The sequence below is a fragment of the Xenopus laevis genome, chromosome 7S (genome assembly GCF_017654675.1).
Source record: "Xenopus laevis strain J_2021 chromosome 7S, Xenopus_laevis_v10.1, whole genome shotgun sequence".
In the NCBI taxonomy this organism is placed as follows: Eukaryota; Metazoa; Chordata; class Amphibia; order Anura; family Pipidae; genus Xenopus; species Xenopus laevis.
In genome coordinates this window covers 53234782-53250875 of record NC_054384.1, presented here as the reverse complement: position 1 = coordinate 53250875, position 16094 = coordinate 53234782, and the positions used below count along the sequence as shown (strand labels likewise).

Genomic DNA, 16094 nt, shown 5'->3' with positions numbered 1-16094 from the left:
ATTAAAGAATGCTGAGGTTAAGAGGTTAACTGAATTAAGTCTAATTTAGAGATCTAACAGTGGAGGTTGCACTTGATGCATAGTTCTATTTCATCACAATCTTTTGCTGTGTTTCTTATAGTCTTATATTTGTTCATTAGATTTTGACTGAACTTGAACACAGTGGTGTTGGCAGAAATAAGGAACAAAGTGCACGCATGTTGGGTCATCTTGTATCAAATGCCCCATGGCTAATCCGCCCCTATATGGAGCCTCTTCTTAAGGTAACCGTGCTTGTATTATTATTTATGGTATTTTTCCATGGGAGTGCTGAATTATACAACACACAATACAATGTATTGATCGTATGATAAATAAACTGATGTCATTGTTTAAAGGGCAACTAAACCTCAGCAGTGATTTGGACTAAAAGTCATATAGCCCTCCAGCCCTGGATTTTCTAAATTATTCCATATTCCCTTTTGTGCAGGGATATTTTAGAGGATCTTAGCTTATTGCAGAAAGGAAGCTACTTCCATACATACCAACATTCCCCTAAAGGGGTTGTTCACTTTTAAATTAACTTTTAGTATAATTTAGAGAGGGATACAGCTTATGTATTTTTAGGTTATTTTCATCAGAGGTAGATGCACCAGAGAATACCCATGACTCTCCTCTGGTAACTAGTAATTTGTCTTTTAGGCAGACCTAAAGGTACTAGTACTCAGTAAGTAGGGAGCAATGTTTAATATTCATTATTGTTTATCTTTCAGGCACTGATTCTCAAATTGCGTGACCCAGACGCCAACCCTGGAGTCGTGACTAATGTCTTGGCTACTATTGGGGAGCTGGCCCAGTTTAGAAAACAAAATTTATTTATTTTTGGAAAGGTCCTATTTCAGTGCATCTTTTACATGGGAAGGCGGTTGTAATCAATCCATTTGGTTACTGCAAGGTTACAATATTGACATCTTGGCTACAGTCAACTTTATTTTTAACTTCATTCATGTAATGCTGATGTTGATTTCTGTTGTAGGGGTCAAGCACCAGAACTTACATAGTTGTTTTTTCCAGCCTATGTCCTTTACAGTCTCACAATTGAGAACTAGCACCAATATAATGATAACAGTGACACGTTTATCGCAGTTAGCCAATGTCTGCTAATACTTTTCAATACTTTTTCAGATTTTAGGTGTGTTTCACTGGGCTTTAAGCACCTATTGAATTAATTTTACAAGTATACTGAAAGACTGGTGTTAAATATTAGTAAGATACAGTGAACATAAAACATAAAGGGATGGTTCACTTTCAATACATACCGTAGTCTAAATCTGAATAGCCCCAGTCAGAAGAAACATTTTTGTAATTTATCTTTATTATTTTAAATGGATAGTTTTGAAGCTACAGACCATATAAACTGTGGCTTATATGTGGCTCTCTCCTCTGCTCTCTGCTGCCTCCCAGCTAGGGATCGATGACACGGCTTTCCATTCTGTCCATACAGGAAGCTGACACTGCTCCGTATGAAATTATTTTTTGTTTGGCTGATGGACAAGTCCCAGGCTGGGACATTTCCTATAGAGAGTTGAGAGCACAGAAGAGAAAACTTAAGCAAAGCTTATCATTGGCTTATCAGGTCTATAGCTTCAAAACGGAACATTAAGATTTGTTAAGGTTCGAATTGTAAATTCAAATGTTCAAATTTTTTATTTATCTTTTTTGGTCAAAACTCACAAATTCTAATTCACCAATTTGAATTTGAATGTGAGATTTATCACACCTCAACCCTAAATTGAATATTCTCCACATAAAACCTGCCGAGTTAATTTACAAGTTAATGGCGGAGTTCTGTTGTACTATTTGAATATGTTAATTGCCTTCCTGACATTCAAGTTTGTTTCAGAGGAAAATTTGATTAGAATTTAATTTTCAGGTAGTTTGCATTCAATCGAATATTAGACTTTTTCATAAATTACCTCCCATTGGAGTTGCGAGTGCATTCAAATTCATTAGAGTTAAAAAAATTCACATAACTTCGTAATGCCCCTAAAAATGAAAAAGATGCTTTGGAAAAATGTTTTTTTCTCACAGGGGCTATTGTAGAATATGATCTAAAGTGGAGATCCCCTTTAATTGAGGGGCATTAAAGATGGTCTTATGGTGTGCTTAAACCATATTATTTAAAGAAAAATGATGATACTCCCAAACAATGTAGGTCTCAATAAAAATATATCATATCAAACTACTCATATGTAAAACCCTTTTTCATCTAAATAAACCTTGTTCCTAAAAATATACATAGTATGTGTCATTGGGTAATCCTAAATAAAACTACTCATATATAAAACCCTTATTCATCTAAATAAACCTTGTTCCTAAAAATATACATAGTATGTGTCATTGGGTAATCCTAAATACAAAGTTAGTATTTTAAGTACTATTGGGGCAATTTAATAAAAGTCGCAAAGAGAAAAAACTATTTGCACAAATAAGAATTAAATTTCACAATGTAATATTACTACTTAGACTGTTATTGCATTGTGATTTTAATTGTGCTCTTTTTAAGAAGTCCTCGCTGGGCAACTTTTTCAGTAAGAAATGTTATTAAATTCACTGTGCACTGGTGCAAACTAGCCACCTCTTCCGACAGTGGAAGAAGGTTTGCGGATAAACAGTTTCTGGGTTTGCAACATATTTATGAAATTTGCTCAAAGAAACGATTTTTTGTACAAAGGCATAACTTTTCACATTGTTAATATTTTTTCCATTACTGACTTTTATTACATTTCTTCATAAAAGCACACATACATGTTAGCTCACATCACCCAGTTAATGGACAAAGCTCTGTCTTTTTCTCCCACGTTTCTTCCTGTTACAGTTAGAGCTGCATTATTTTCATTATTTCCTGTCAGATGATTTCTGAGGGAGCACACAGACCTTCAAAAAATGGTAGTTTAAGGTAAAAGATGAAAAAGGTCAATATATACTGATCTGCATATTCTTGTTTGGTAAGATTCTTTAATAGGCCACTTAATGTGTTTACATCTGTTAATTATTCATTCTGGGGGCATAGTTTTCCTTTATGGAAATTTCACAGCATGTGGTGGAGTTTTCCATACTGGTGCTTGGATTGAATGTGCCGTGTAATCCCTATAGAACAATATATATTCTATGCTCAATGTGGACACTTCTGGTAAGAAGCTCAACCTTGCTTTCTTTAGACTCCATCTTTAAAGGGATTCACCTTTGAGTTAATGTTTAGTATGATGTAGAGAGTGATATTCTGAGACAATTTGCAATTGGTGGTAATTTTTTATTTTATGTGGTTTTTGAATTCACTCTTTGTTCAGCTGCTCTCCAGTTTGTAATTTCAGCAGTCTAGTTGCTAGGGTCCAAATTATTTTGAATGAGAGACTGGAATATGAATAGGAGAGGGCTTGAATAGGAAGATGAATAATAAGTAGCAATAACAGTACATTTGTAGCCTTACAGAGCATTTGTTTTAGATGGGGTCACTGCCCCCCATTTGAAAGCTGGAAAGAATCAGAAGAAAAAGGCAAATTATTCTAAAGCTATATAAAAAAAATAAATAATGAAGACCAATATTTGGTGTGAGTGTGGTGGGAGACAAGCCGACCGATATCTGCAAAAGACTTTGATGTTGGTTGCCTCGTCAATCTGAAAATTTTGACCTGGTGCCTTTGATGACGCCCAAATATTGGTTTACTCCTGAATCGTCAGATATAGGTAGAATTCTGTTTCTACCTGTATATCTGACGATTCAGCTCTAAGGGACAGATTTATCAAAATATGAGTTCAGACTCCTACACATAAGTACTCCTACACAAACTAGAGTGTTCCTAAAAACATGAAGTTGTCTTAGATTATATATGGACTGTTGCAGAAAGTGCAACACAAAGGGGCACATTTATCAAGGGTCGAATATCGAATTTTAAATACTTCGATATTCGAGCATCGAATTGGTATGCTACGATAATCGAAGGCTGGTGGTGAGCCAGGTGGAGGAGGTTTCCAAAGTGCTGCCAAGAAAATGGAAAGAAGGAGTGAGGAGGAGGAAGGCGAATGTGGTTCCAGCACTGATGAGGTGCCCAGGGTGGCTACATCCCACACTACGTGGGATGTACGTCACCACAGGAGGGGGAGAGAGGGGGACAGGGGCTGGAGTGTCAGAGGGAGGGGTTCCTGGGCTGAGGTGGAGGAGGAGAGCCTGTCAGGTGGAGGGTCCCATAGAGGGGGAGAGGAGAGGTCTGGGAGTGGCAGGACTATGAGCTCCCCCAGCTCACTCCACGTGTCCCCCCCAACATCGGGGACACGTGGCAGTTCCCGCACCCCAGCCAGGGGAAGTAGGGCCTCCCCCAGGGCACGCCACGTGTCCCCCCCAACATCGGGGACACGTGGAAGGTCCCGCACCCCAGCCAGGGGAAGTAGGGCCTCCCCCAGGGCATGCCACGTGTCCCCCCCAACATCGGGGACACGTGGAAGGTCCCACACCCCAGCCAGGGGAAGTAGAGTCTCCCCCAGGGCACGCCACGTGTCCCCCCCAACATCGGGGACACGTGGAAGGTCCCGCACCCCAGCCAGGGGAAGTAGGGCCTCCCCCAGGGCACGCCACGTGTCCCCCCAACATCGGGGACACGTGGAAGGTCCCGCACCCCAGCCAGGGGAAGTAGGGTCTCCCCCAGGGCACGCCACGTGTCCCCCCCAACATCGGGGACACGTGGAAGGTCCCGCACCCCAGCCAGGGGAAGTAGGGTCTCCCCCAGGGCACGCCACGTGTCCCCCCCAACATCGGGGACACGTGGAAGGTCCCGCACCCCAGCCAGGGGAAGTAGGGCCTCCCCCAGGGCACGCCACATGTCCCCCCCAACATCGGGGACACGTGGCAGTTCCCGCACCCCAGCCAGGGGAAGTAGGGACTCCCCCAGGGCACGCCACGTGTCCCCCCCAACATCGGGGACACGTGGAAGGTCCCGCACCCCAGCCAGGGGAAGTAGGGCCTCCCCCAGGGCACGCCACATGTCCCCCCCAACATCGGGGACACGTGGCAGGTCCCGCACTCCAGCCAGGGGAAGTAGGGTCTCCCCCAGGGCACGCCACGTGTCCCCCCCCAACATCGGGGACACGTGGCAGGTCCCGCACCCCATCCAGGGCTGGAACTACATCTATGACCGCCAGGAGGAGGCAAGAGGAGGAGGAACCCACACCGGCCTCACAGAGGAGGAGGAGGATAATGAGGACGACGACGGAGATGAGGGCCCCAGTGGGCGAATGGGCCGAAGATTTACCAGTGAAGAGAATGCAGCGCTGGTTGATGAAGTCATCGTGCAATGGGATGTGTTGTTTGGATGTCGATCCCATCGCATCAATGCTGCCAGACGTAAAAAAATCTGGCAGCTAGTAACGGACAAAGTCAACGCTGTAGGCGCTGTACACAGAGATCGCAACACTGTGTACAAGCGCTTCAGTGACCTGAAGCGTTGGATACGGGTGAAGTTTGCTGCCAGGAGAGAAAAGGCCCAGAAGACCGGCGGTGGCACTTTACCATCTTTGAGGCTGCAGCCTTATGAACGCCGGCTTCTGGACATTATGGGCAGAGAGGTCTGTGAAGGTTTGGAGGGGTCATTACATGACACAGACTGGAGAAGTAAGTACATTTTAATATACAACATTCTTACTGCTTTTATCCACATTCTTATCATTTGCCTAAATAACTCATTTCCCCTTTATCATTTAGCTTCTTTGCTTAAGTATTGCTCCTGTTTGCCATTAGAGGATTTTATGTTTCCAGGATTGTTGTTTGTTTTTATAGTAGTTAATTACGTGCAGCTGTAACATTGCCAAAAAGGCAAACGTTTATTAACCATTTCCCTACTAGAACAGAAATGTTTCTAAAGTGGATTAAAAGGGTCGTTGACCTTGAAGTTAACTTTTGAAGCATGTTATGTTATCATTTTAGACTGTCATATCATTCTATTCCAGTCTCCGATTTATAGGAATGTATGGTTGCTATGGTAATTTACATCCTAGCAACCACATTTTCAAAATAGTCTACTGTAGAGCTGATAAAAAAAAAACACAATATTGTGTACCATAGGAAAACATTACTTTAAGGTTAACAAACCCTTTAACTTCAGTGTGTAAAAGTGTGAAGCAACAGATGTAGAGCCTACAGCACCTGTATTGTCACCTATTACATTCTGTGCTTCTCACATCATTGCAAACAGTGCCTTTGTGTCATGTATTTAACTTTTCAACCTTAGCATCTCCCTTGCAGTGCCCTGATAGACTCCACATGGACTTTACCATCTCGTTTCCCCGCCCATTACATTTGAGTTATTATTTTAAAGGCTAACTTAAATATTTCCAAAACATGTTGTAGGTGTGTCCATCAGTCTAATAAACAAGTGCAATTGTAGTAGCTTATGACTGTCAAATTTATTTAGCACATTTCTTAACAATTGCAGCACCACCGCGGACAGCGCCACAACCCACGGACAGTGACCAGGACCAGGACCTTGATCCTCTGCAGCCCCAGGAAGAGGGTGAGGCCGCAGATAGCCCTAGAGGCCCACAAGCTCAAGGTACAGACATGTTTGTGTTTGTGGCCAATGTAGTTGCTTCCTCAAATAGTTTACAACATTACTAATGTCCAATTTCACATTACAGAACATCGAGCTCCCCGGCGCGCCCAGTCACCAGCCGTGATACCTGTGGTGCCCCCCAGACGTAAGAGCAATGTTTTCCCTAATAAGCCCTTCCTTTATTTGTCTGTGTGTGTGTCACAAACATGCAAAGCACATTTACTGAGTCCCTTATGCAGCCTACTTTATGTGCCTCTTCAGTGTTAATGAAAAGCAGTAGGTTGTTAAAGACAGATTTTGGATAGAATATACATTTTGGGCATTTCCTTATGCGACCAAAGTGTCAATTATATCAGATTCTTCTGCTGCTCTGGCTCTGCATCTCTCCCTTCCTCTTCCTGTGCCTCTCCCGTTCTGACTGTCAGCCTGAAATCACCATACACCATACAGCGCTACTACTATTTCACTCTCTCTCAGCCCCACTTTAAAATCCTACTGATGTCTTTGTGACTGCCCTTGACTGTTGGCTCTGCTCAGCGTACATTCTCACCTGTTGACTCGACACTTTTCTTTTTCCTTTTACATGGTCCATCTTGCTCCCCCTCACTCCAAGCCACCCACCGTCTCAAGTTTTACTCTGGCTCCTCATGCCTCATAGTAGTTTTCTCCCTCCATGCTGTCTCTGCAGTCTCCCTTTCCACTTGCAGGTTCCCTCTCTGTTCTTGCTCCCACCTCCTATACCACCCCTCTGTCAAGTTTCACTCCCCTCTCCCAGGTTCAATCACCACTCTCATTGTGTGTCTCATACTATCTCCTTAACTTGCAGCTGATGACAAACAAGGCAAACCAAAAACACATATATTTTGACAATATACAGATTAATGTTCTATTTCAAAACCAGTATTGGAATGATTTAGCCCCCCCCCCACACCCAAACATGGAAACACCCAACACCAATTTATCTTCTAAGATTATCTTTGTGAGCTTCCTTTCCCACCTTTGTTTTTTTGTTATGGGTTATGCACATGTCCAATAAATTTAGCGATCTTTATATTTGATTTTTGTTGTAGGTCATGCTGCTGAACCGGGTGCTGCTGCTCCTGCTGCCGAAGCGGGTGCTGCTGCTCCTGCACCAATTGGGGGACCACCACAGGAGCAACCACAGCGACTGGGTGTGAGACATGGGGACTATATAGGGCTTCTGACAACAATTATTCGCCAGCAACGCCGCCAGGAGCTCTGGATGCGCAGATGGTTTGCTCTCATGCATGGCTCCTTCCGTGAAAGCATGCAGAGCATGGAGCAAACCATGGAAAGAAACATCCAGGACCTGGTGGCAGCTATTAGAGAACTGGCTCACCAACCACGGGGTTTTGCCGAGGATCCAGTCCCTGGTCCTGCTGCTGCTCCCCCTCCACCCCCTGCATCTCCTCAGCAGCGCAGAGGAAGGGGGCGTGGAAGGGGACAAGGTCCTGTCCGAGGGGATAAGCGCAAACGTCCCTAGCTCCAGTCTGTGTCACTTCTCCAACTGACACTGGCCTCTTTGCCCATTTTATCCTGGCAAAGAACTTCGCCCAATTCACGCTTCAGGTGTGACTTTGTCCGTTACCCAGCAATGGGACTGACATCCAAACAACACATCCCATTGTTTAGACCATGCTGCATTCTCTTCACTGAGGGGTGCCATTTTAAGATCTATTGGCACCCTTTCCAATAACATCTGGAAAAGCACTTACAAACATCAAAGTGCATTTGCTCTAACATATTTGTCTATTTATGGTGTTATCAGCACCAAGGTGTGCCATATCTACCATCCATTGGCACCCTTTTCCAATAACATCTGGAAAAGCACTTACAAACATCAAAGTGCATTTGCTCTAACATATTTCTATAGTAATGCTGCAGTGTTTCCCAAAACATTCACTTGGGACCAAAATGTTACATGTAAGGCTCAAAGAATTGAAATACTACTCTTTTGCTTGTGTATTTTTCACTAATTACTTCAAACATAACATATGTTAACATATGCTACCTCTGGCCTACTTTGGCTACCCAGCACTCCTAATAGGTGCTAACGCCTACTACCTCCTCCTCCTCCTCCTCCACCTGTGCTCATTCAATAGCAAGTCCTAGGTGTATGATATGCCTTATAGGCACAAATGGTTGTTACTTTGCACAAGAAGTTATGTTGCCTACCTCTGGCCTACTTTGGCTACCCAGCACTCCTAATAGGTGCTAACGCCTACTACCTCCTCCTCCTCCTCCTCCTCCACCTGTGCTCATTCAATAGCAAGTCCTAGGTGTATGATATGCCTTATAGGCACAAATGGTTGTTACTTTGCACAAGAAGTTATGTTGCCTACCTCTGGCCTACTTTGGCTACCCCGCACTCCTAATAGGTGCTAACGCCTACTACCTCCTCCTCCTCCACCTGTGCTCATTCAATAGCAAGTCCTAGGTGTATGATATGCCTTATAGGCACAAATGGTTGTTACTTTGCACAAGAAGTTATGTTGCCTACCTCTGGCCTACTTTGGCTACCCAGCACTCCTAATAGGTGCTAACGCCTACTACCTCCTCCTCCTCCACCCGTGCTCATTCAATAGCAAGTCATAGGTGTATGATATGCCTTATAGGCACAAAGCCTTGGTTGTTACTTTGCACTATCAAGCATTGTTGGGTGTCCAACACTCTACCTAGCCAGCACTAATCTCATATTGTTGATGCTTTTCAACTGGCCAAATTGTCATATATTGACAAGTGTCATTTGTACATCATATTGATTGTTATATTATTGTTCTGGACACAAGCTTATCAGGGCCAAATTTTTGGATACTGTTTAATGTAAAGTTGGCCATGATGAATCCTGGGGTGCATTATCAATGTCATGCAACAAATGCTTTGTAAAACGTTTGTAAAGCTTTTGCCCTTTAGTGGTCTATAGGGCTGCTATATTTTGAAATATATGTTGAGACCAAATTCCTCCTGTGCCTTCCAGCTAAGGTACATATTTAATGGTTTTAAATAACTATTGTGTGTTCCAAAAACAAACAAACAAACTTTCTACAGATATATATTGTCTTTTTATTGTTGTTCAACTGTTTTGGATTTTGACAAAGATTGTGTCAGTAAAGGTACTAAAACATTACCGGGTGTGTTTGTTTTTCTTTTTTGACAAGGTGCTAGTCCAAAATAGTAACATGGGTAATGTCATTTCAAACAAGAAAACAGAAGAAGCCATACCTGTGGATCAAACAAGAAAAATGCATTAACACAAATCTAAACAAATTTAAGTAGCCACACAAAAGCCTGTCATTGCTAAACAAACACTGCCACTTACTGATATGTTTTCGAAAGGTGACACCAGCCAGGTTCAAATGAGCCAAACAGCTGTCAGTTCATCACATCTGTCACTTGTGTTGAGTCCAATTTAGTGCTTCAGGAAAAGTTTGCACATGGAGAGGCTGCAAAGGCACACAAATAATATGGTAAGTTGTTAGCAATATCTTTTACAATTCCCTGAGTAATTCCTAAATACCTGAATAACGGAGTTTGAGGCGTGGCCAATCAGTCAGTGTCCATGTCTGTATCCTCTGTGGGCAAGTACCAAGATAATAAAGTAGAGTTTGACACACGTGAAGTATAACCATAACACAGTAGTAGGCCAGAAAGCTGAAATGACAAGTACAGATAATGGTTTCTCTTGAATATGTGTATACACATGTAAATTTGTTTGTCATCTCATCATTTTTCTGCTTACAGCATAAGATGTTACAGGAAAGCATTCACTGCTAGGGGCACGTCAGCACATCACCATCAGCAGGCTGTTCATTTGGAAGAAAAGTATAAAAAATTGTTTACTTTCCAGATATCCATTCCAAACAATTTCATTTCACATCAATCATATAAGGCCTAATAATCGAGATTGGTTATAAAGAACTGACATATAACACTCATGACAAGGCAAACATATTAAGGCCAAACAACTGACCTAGGAATTAATGGATTTCAGACATTATTGAGTTGATCTAGATCATGACATTACTAAACCTCATTACAGGGGAGCGCAGGAGTAGACGCATGCAGTTGTTTTCAATGGGGCTGTACAGATTGAGACGCAACATGCTAAATTTTTGTTGTGTTTGTGGAGTACAGTCCCATTTCAAACAACTGAATGCGTCTACTCCTGTGCTCCGCTGCGGCTATACACATAAAAACAGAACGCAGGGGAGTGCAGCTTCAAATGCTCGTGTGAAAGAGGGCTAAAGGTTAAGCAAATGACCAGATTTACAGTGGAAAAACATGGTTTGAAAGGTAACTGACATGATTGCAAGCAATCACAAAAAATGCACTTAGGAATAGGGGCCCATAAAAATATGTACCACTATTTGGCCCTTGAGAAGTCTAAACTAGTACAAATTAACTATTTTTGTGTGGTTTGTTCAACTTACAACTAAAAGTGGGCACGGATGAGCCTTTCACGCACTCTTCTTCCCTCTGGTTGGTTGTCCCTCTGTCTGCCAACATACCCCTCAATCTCAGGTTCCAGGTCATCATCAATGTCTGCAGGTAATCCATGCTCCCTTGCCACATTATGCAGCATGGCACAGACAGTGATGATTTGTGAAACCTTCTGGGGGGAATAAAGCAGAGCTCCCCCAGTGACTGAGAGGCATCGGAAGCGAGATTTGAGCACCCCAAAGAGGCGCTCAATGATATTACGTGTCTTCCGATGGGCACGATTGTACCTACGTTGGGCAGGTGTTTGGGCAAACCTCACAGGGGTCATCAACCAAGGCAGAAGGCCATATCCTGCGTCTCCTAAAAATGTAAACAAAAATATATTATAGTAATTGATTCCAGTTGTCTGTTGTGTTGACTATTCCAATGCTGTAGTTATGGCCATTGTGTAGTAGAAAAATCTTTACAAACAGATCTACACACAAATTCTTGGCTGTTGGGGTACTTACTTTACCCCTTTTGTTAGCCAAACAACATTGGTGGCACAATAAAAGAGGCAATTCCCCCCCCCCCCAAATGTCAAAAATTGTGTGTGTGCAGATCCAATAATAAATCCTCCCCTTAACACATCTCACCTGTAAACTGAATCAGGTGCCAAGAATTAAAAGCCCTAACAAAGTTAGCTGATTGAACTAAACTACAGGTCCCAAGATGCATAGTGCATCTATTGTAGCCAGACTGAAAATAGGGCAACATTTCTTGAAAATACATACATATCACCTTTAAAATAATATTTGAAGTGTCTTTGTATGAAATTGCAAATATAACTTACCCACAAGCCAGCCGTCTGGCATTTCTCCTCGGGTGAAGAGGCCATGGAGAGCTGACTGACGCAGGATAGTGGCATCATGGACACTTCCAGGAAAGCCAGATCTCACACTCATGATGCGCATGTTGGAATCACACACCACCTGCACATTGATGGAATGGGAGCGCTTACGATTTCGGTAGCGCTCCTGCTGATGGCGAGGTGGTGTGAGCGCAACATGAGTGCAATCAATGGCTCCTAGGCAATTTGGAAATTGGCCAATTAGGAAAAAATCCTGTTTTAATCTTATCCACTCTGCCTGAGTTGAGGCGAAGGAAATGAGCCTTCGCGAGTGCTGCAGTAGTGCCCTGAGCACTTGTGCTAACATCCTGCTAAAGGTGGGCTGGCTCATGCCAATGAGGCATGAAGAAACCTGCTGGAAACTGCCAGTGCCCAGGAAATGCAAAACTGCAAGCAGCTTGCACATCCCAGGCACTGCCTGAGACCGTGCCGTCACAGGTTCAATGGCCTCACTGATGAGACCATAAACCTGCATTATGGCGGCACGACTCAGGCGGAACATCTTCACAACCTCATCATCAGACAGCTCGTCCAAACAAAGTACAGGTCTCCTGAAGTGACGAGGCTGCCTGATCCTAGCAGGGCCAAGGTGTTCCTGCTCCTCATCCTGCTCAAGGGCCTCAAAAATGGCGACTGCCAAAAATTCAATTTTTAACAAATTCTTAGTCAAATGGCATCTGGTGGGGGGTTTTTATAAGTAAGCCAGTGTTTCCCAGCATTCCATGCAGCTTTTAAACATTTAACCATTTAGTGAAGTGTAAGGATAGATAGGGCCAATTAATCTTTGATTAAAAAAAATAGAACTAAAAAATAATGTTTTAAGCCATTGATACTTGAAAATCTTAGGTTATATTCTGATAGATGCAAAAACAAACATGTTTCTGGTGTCAGTATTTATTTTAATGTAATTCACCAAACCTATAGTGCAGCCAGAACTAAAAAAAACAGTTTATAAAGTGATCCCTAGGTGTCACTATACACCCACAACAGTGGAGAGCACCAGCAAAGAAAATAGAAGAAAATCGAATAGTCGAACGATTTTTTACCTCGACCATTCGATTATTTTTCCTCGACTATTCGATCATCTTCGAATGTCGAAGTCCAAAATCAACTTCGGTAGGTCAAAGATGGGGTACAAATAAAACTTCGGGTGAAGATTTGATAAATAAGGTATCCTTCGAGTCGAGTCGAATAGTCGAATAGGCGAACTAATACATCCTTCGATAATCGTACTTGTCCACTTCGATTATCGAATTTGACTATTCACCTGATCGGAGGATTGCGCGACCGTTCGAATCGAACGTCGAAGTTGAAGTAAAAAAACAGTCGAGGCTTAGTAAATCTGCCCCAAAGTGTTACACAAATTTAATTAAGAGGAAATATCATTGCTGTATGTGCTTTAACCTAATGGAAACATTAGAAAATTAAAAAAAGTTGTCTCTGTCCAAAGATTTATGGGCCTAACTGCATGTTACCATATATACCAAGGATGTGTAGCAGGCACTGTTACATCTTATATTATATGTTATACATTATGTCTTTAAAATAAAGTTTATCGATTCTTTTACTTTCACTGTCCATGGAACTCTTAGTGCCTGTTATACATCCTTGGTATGACTGTAAGACATCTTGCTAGGTTTATGTAGTGGCATAAGATTAGTATGACAATACTCTTTATAGTTACATAGTTACTGTAATAATACCAGAAAATCCTCTATATTATGCTGATACTTTTTTTTTTCTTCATTTTTTGTGTACTTTCTCCTGTATGTCTTTGGCCTAGAAGAGGACAGGTCTGATGTCCCCACAGGTTGGTCATTATTAAAATGTTTTTCCCCAACTAAATTAACACCTTTCTCATGCGTAGGAACAGGGATAATTTAAACATAAAACACACTTTAAAGTGTTGATCCCAGCAAAGGATGTGTCAGTGGACATTCAACACCTTACATCTTATGGAGTGGATATCCACCAGAACTCCAGAAAACTAAGCAAGCACAATGGAATACATTTATAGAAAAGTATGGAAAATGTATTCGGAAAATTACATCTAATATTAAAACCATACTTGACCTGTTTTGTGTCTAAAAGCTGGCACTTAAAAATAGGCTAGTTACATCAGAAAAATTTTGGACTGTATAAAGGAAAAACAGACCAATGGAGATTATTAATTTATGTGAGGGTATGGTGGGGTCGGTGTGGGTGTGTGTATGTGTGAATTTTGGGTTTCGTGTGGAGGGGTTGAACTTGATGGACTATAGTCTTTTTTTTTTCAACCTGATTTAACTACAGTATGTAAGATTGGATGAAGGTTTATGGAATTTTAGGAATTTCCACCCTGCTTAAATGTCTAAGTGCTAAAAGCTTAAAAATCAAGTGCAAACTGAGTCAGTGTGTCATAATTTGCTTATATAATCAAAACCTAGATCTCTTGAACACATTGAAAATGTACATTCAATTACAGTACCACAGCTCATACGTTCTGTTACTATTAAGGTGAGTAGCAGAAGGTACATAATAACATTTTAAAGGACATGTCAACCCCCATAACAAAAATTTTATCAGTGAAAAGCCTCTTTGCATGATTTACATACCAACTATTGCAGTCCTAGACAAGTAATCCGATAAGCAGCTCTGTTGATTTCGGTTTCCTGCTAGTTTCCAGCACTATCAGCCTCTCTCCCCCTCCCTTTAGAATGTGTGCTGTTGTTTGGCGATACGCACATGCGCAGTTCACAAAAAAAATCTAGCGCATGCGCAGTTAGCTTGATTAAGCCTGGGCAAAAGTATCCAGCAGCATAAAGAGTGACCTCTAAAGACACGCCTGTGTCTTCATTCAGCCAATGGAAAAAATAGTATTTCTTGTTGCTATAGGCGCTGTATTCTGCCAAAGCTTTAACTCTCTGCTCCGCTGCTTCTAGCCCATATTTCATCGTGCTGACTGCAGCGAGGAGAGCAAGGGAGCGGAGATATTAACTGTTGCACTGCCCTAATCTATGTAAGCTATTATCAATTTAAAGAAAGCATAATTTGCACCATCAAATCCTCTTTTGCTCTTTTATTTTTGTACTGTTATATTATATGTTTATTTCATTGAAAATGAATTTGAGCCCTAATAAATTCATGTAAAACGTTCCTGCATATGGTCTTTGTACAAACTTTGTGTACATAAAGTTTTATTGAATCTGAAACCTCAGGGTAGAGGCCAGAAGGATGGGGCTATTGGTGCATGCGTATTGCTATAGGGAAGAGCGCAACCAGGAAAAAATGGCCGCCAGTTTAATCATTGCACAGAGAATGAAAGAATGCATCGGTGCAGGGAAGCTGGAGCGCTTTTCAACGCGAAAATAATGCGGTTCGCATGGGGCTAAGGTAGGCTACACAGGCATACTAAAAGTCAACAACAGCTTGACTTTTCCTTTAAGTGCAAAATTGTTGCCTTTACCTGTGGTAATAAAGACCAGTGCATGCTATCTATATAGCTAATGCTGACAAAGAGAACTTTCAAAATTAACATGAAAAAATGGTCTGGACTGGTATATCAAAGGGTTTATTACATGAATGTGTTTTCCAATTCAGCTACTTTCTTTAACCCGCTACTGATAGAGGAGTTGGGTTCTAATGAGTTGTGGACAGCAGTTGTATAAGGCAGCATGTAGGCATATGGCCAACTCAGCTTAATCATGTGTCTATGAAGTTTGAACGGAATGTTCACCTTCAGGCATCTATCCAAATTTTACAGGTTGTGTCAGTAAAAAGGTGTTTGCAGTTGTTTTTTATTTTTTATAATCATCAAGATTTGTGCCTTGCAAGCTGCATGTCTGTCATCTTTAGGTTTCTTGTGCACTCCATTAGCAAAGATTCATGAGAACCTGCCCACAGCCAGCTACATGAAAGAATTGCAGGCAATAAGGGATACTGCCCATGGCCCTTCTACAAGCTTATTTCCATCATGTATCTGACTGGTTGATGTGATTTAGCCAGCCAGATGATTGATAAATCTGTCCCGCACTGCTCCCTTGGTCAGTTGTACTGTTGCAACCAGTGTGGATGTAAACCTGAATAACAGGTCGTATGGGGAACCTAAAGAACATTTTTAAAAATTCAAACTATTATTTAAAAATATTATTCATTATACTATGTGTATTTTACTGCTATGTGCA

The 16094-nt window shown here is 41.8% G+C and overlaps 1 long non-coding RNA gene and 1 pseudogene across 2 annotated transcripts; one reads left to right on the top strand and one right to left on the bottom strand.

Annotated features, from left to right (window-relative positions):
- LOC108697228 overlaps window positions 1-16094 on the top strand; it is a 91959-nt pseudogene that overhangs the window by 12085 nt on the left and 63780 nt on the right.
- Window positions 9661-14629, bottom strand: LOC121396388. 2 transcript variants are annotated; one of them, XR_005963021.1, is made up of 6 exons: window positions 14526-14629; window positions 11033-11402; window positions 10342-10405; window positions 10120-10253; window positions 9922-10045; window positions 9661-9824 (listed from the first exon to the last, which is right to left on the bottom strand). It is a non-coding gene; the product is annotated as an uncharacterized LOC121396388 (long non-coding RNA). The 2 variants fall into 2 exon arrangements; XR_005963022.1 differs by lacking the exon at window positions 11033-11402 and having other exon boundaries at window positions 14526-14616.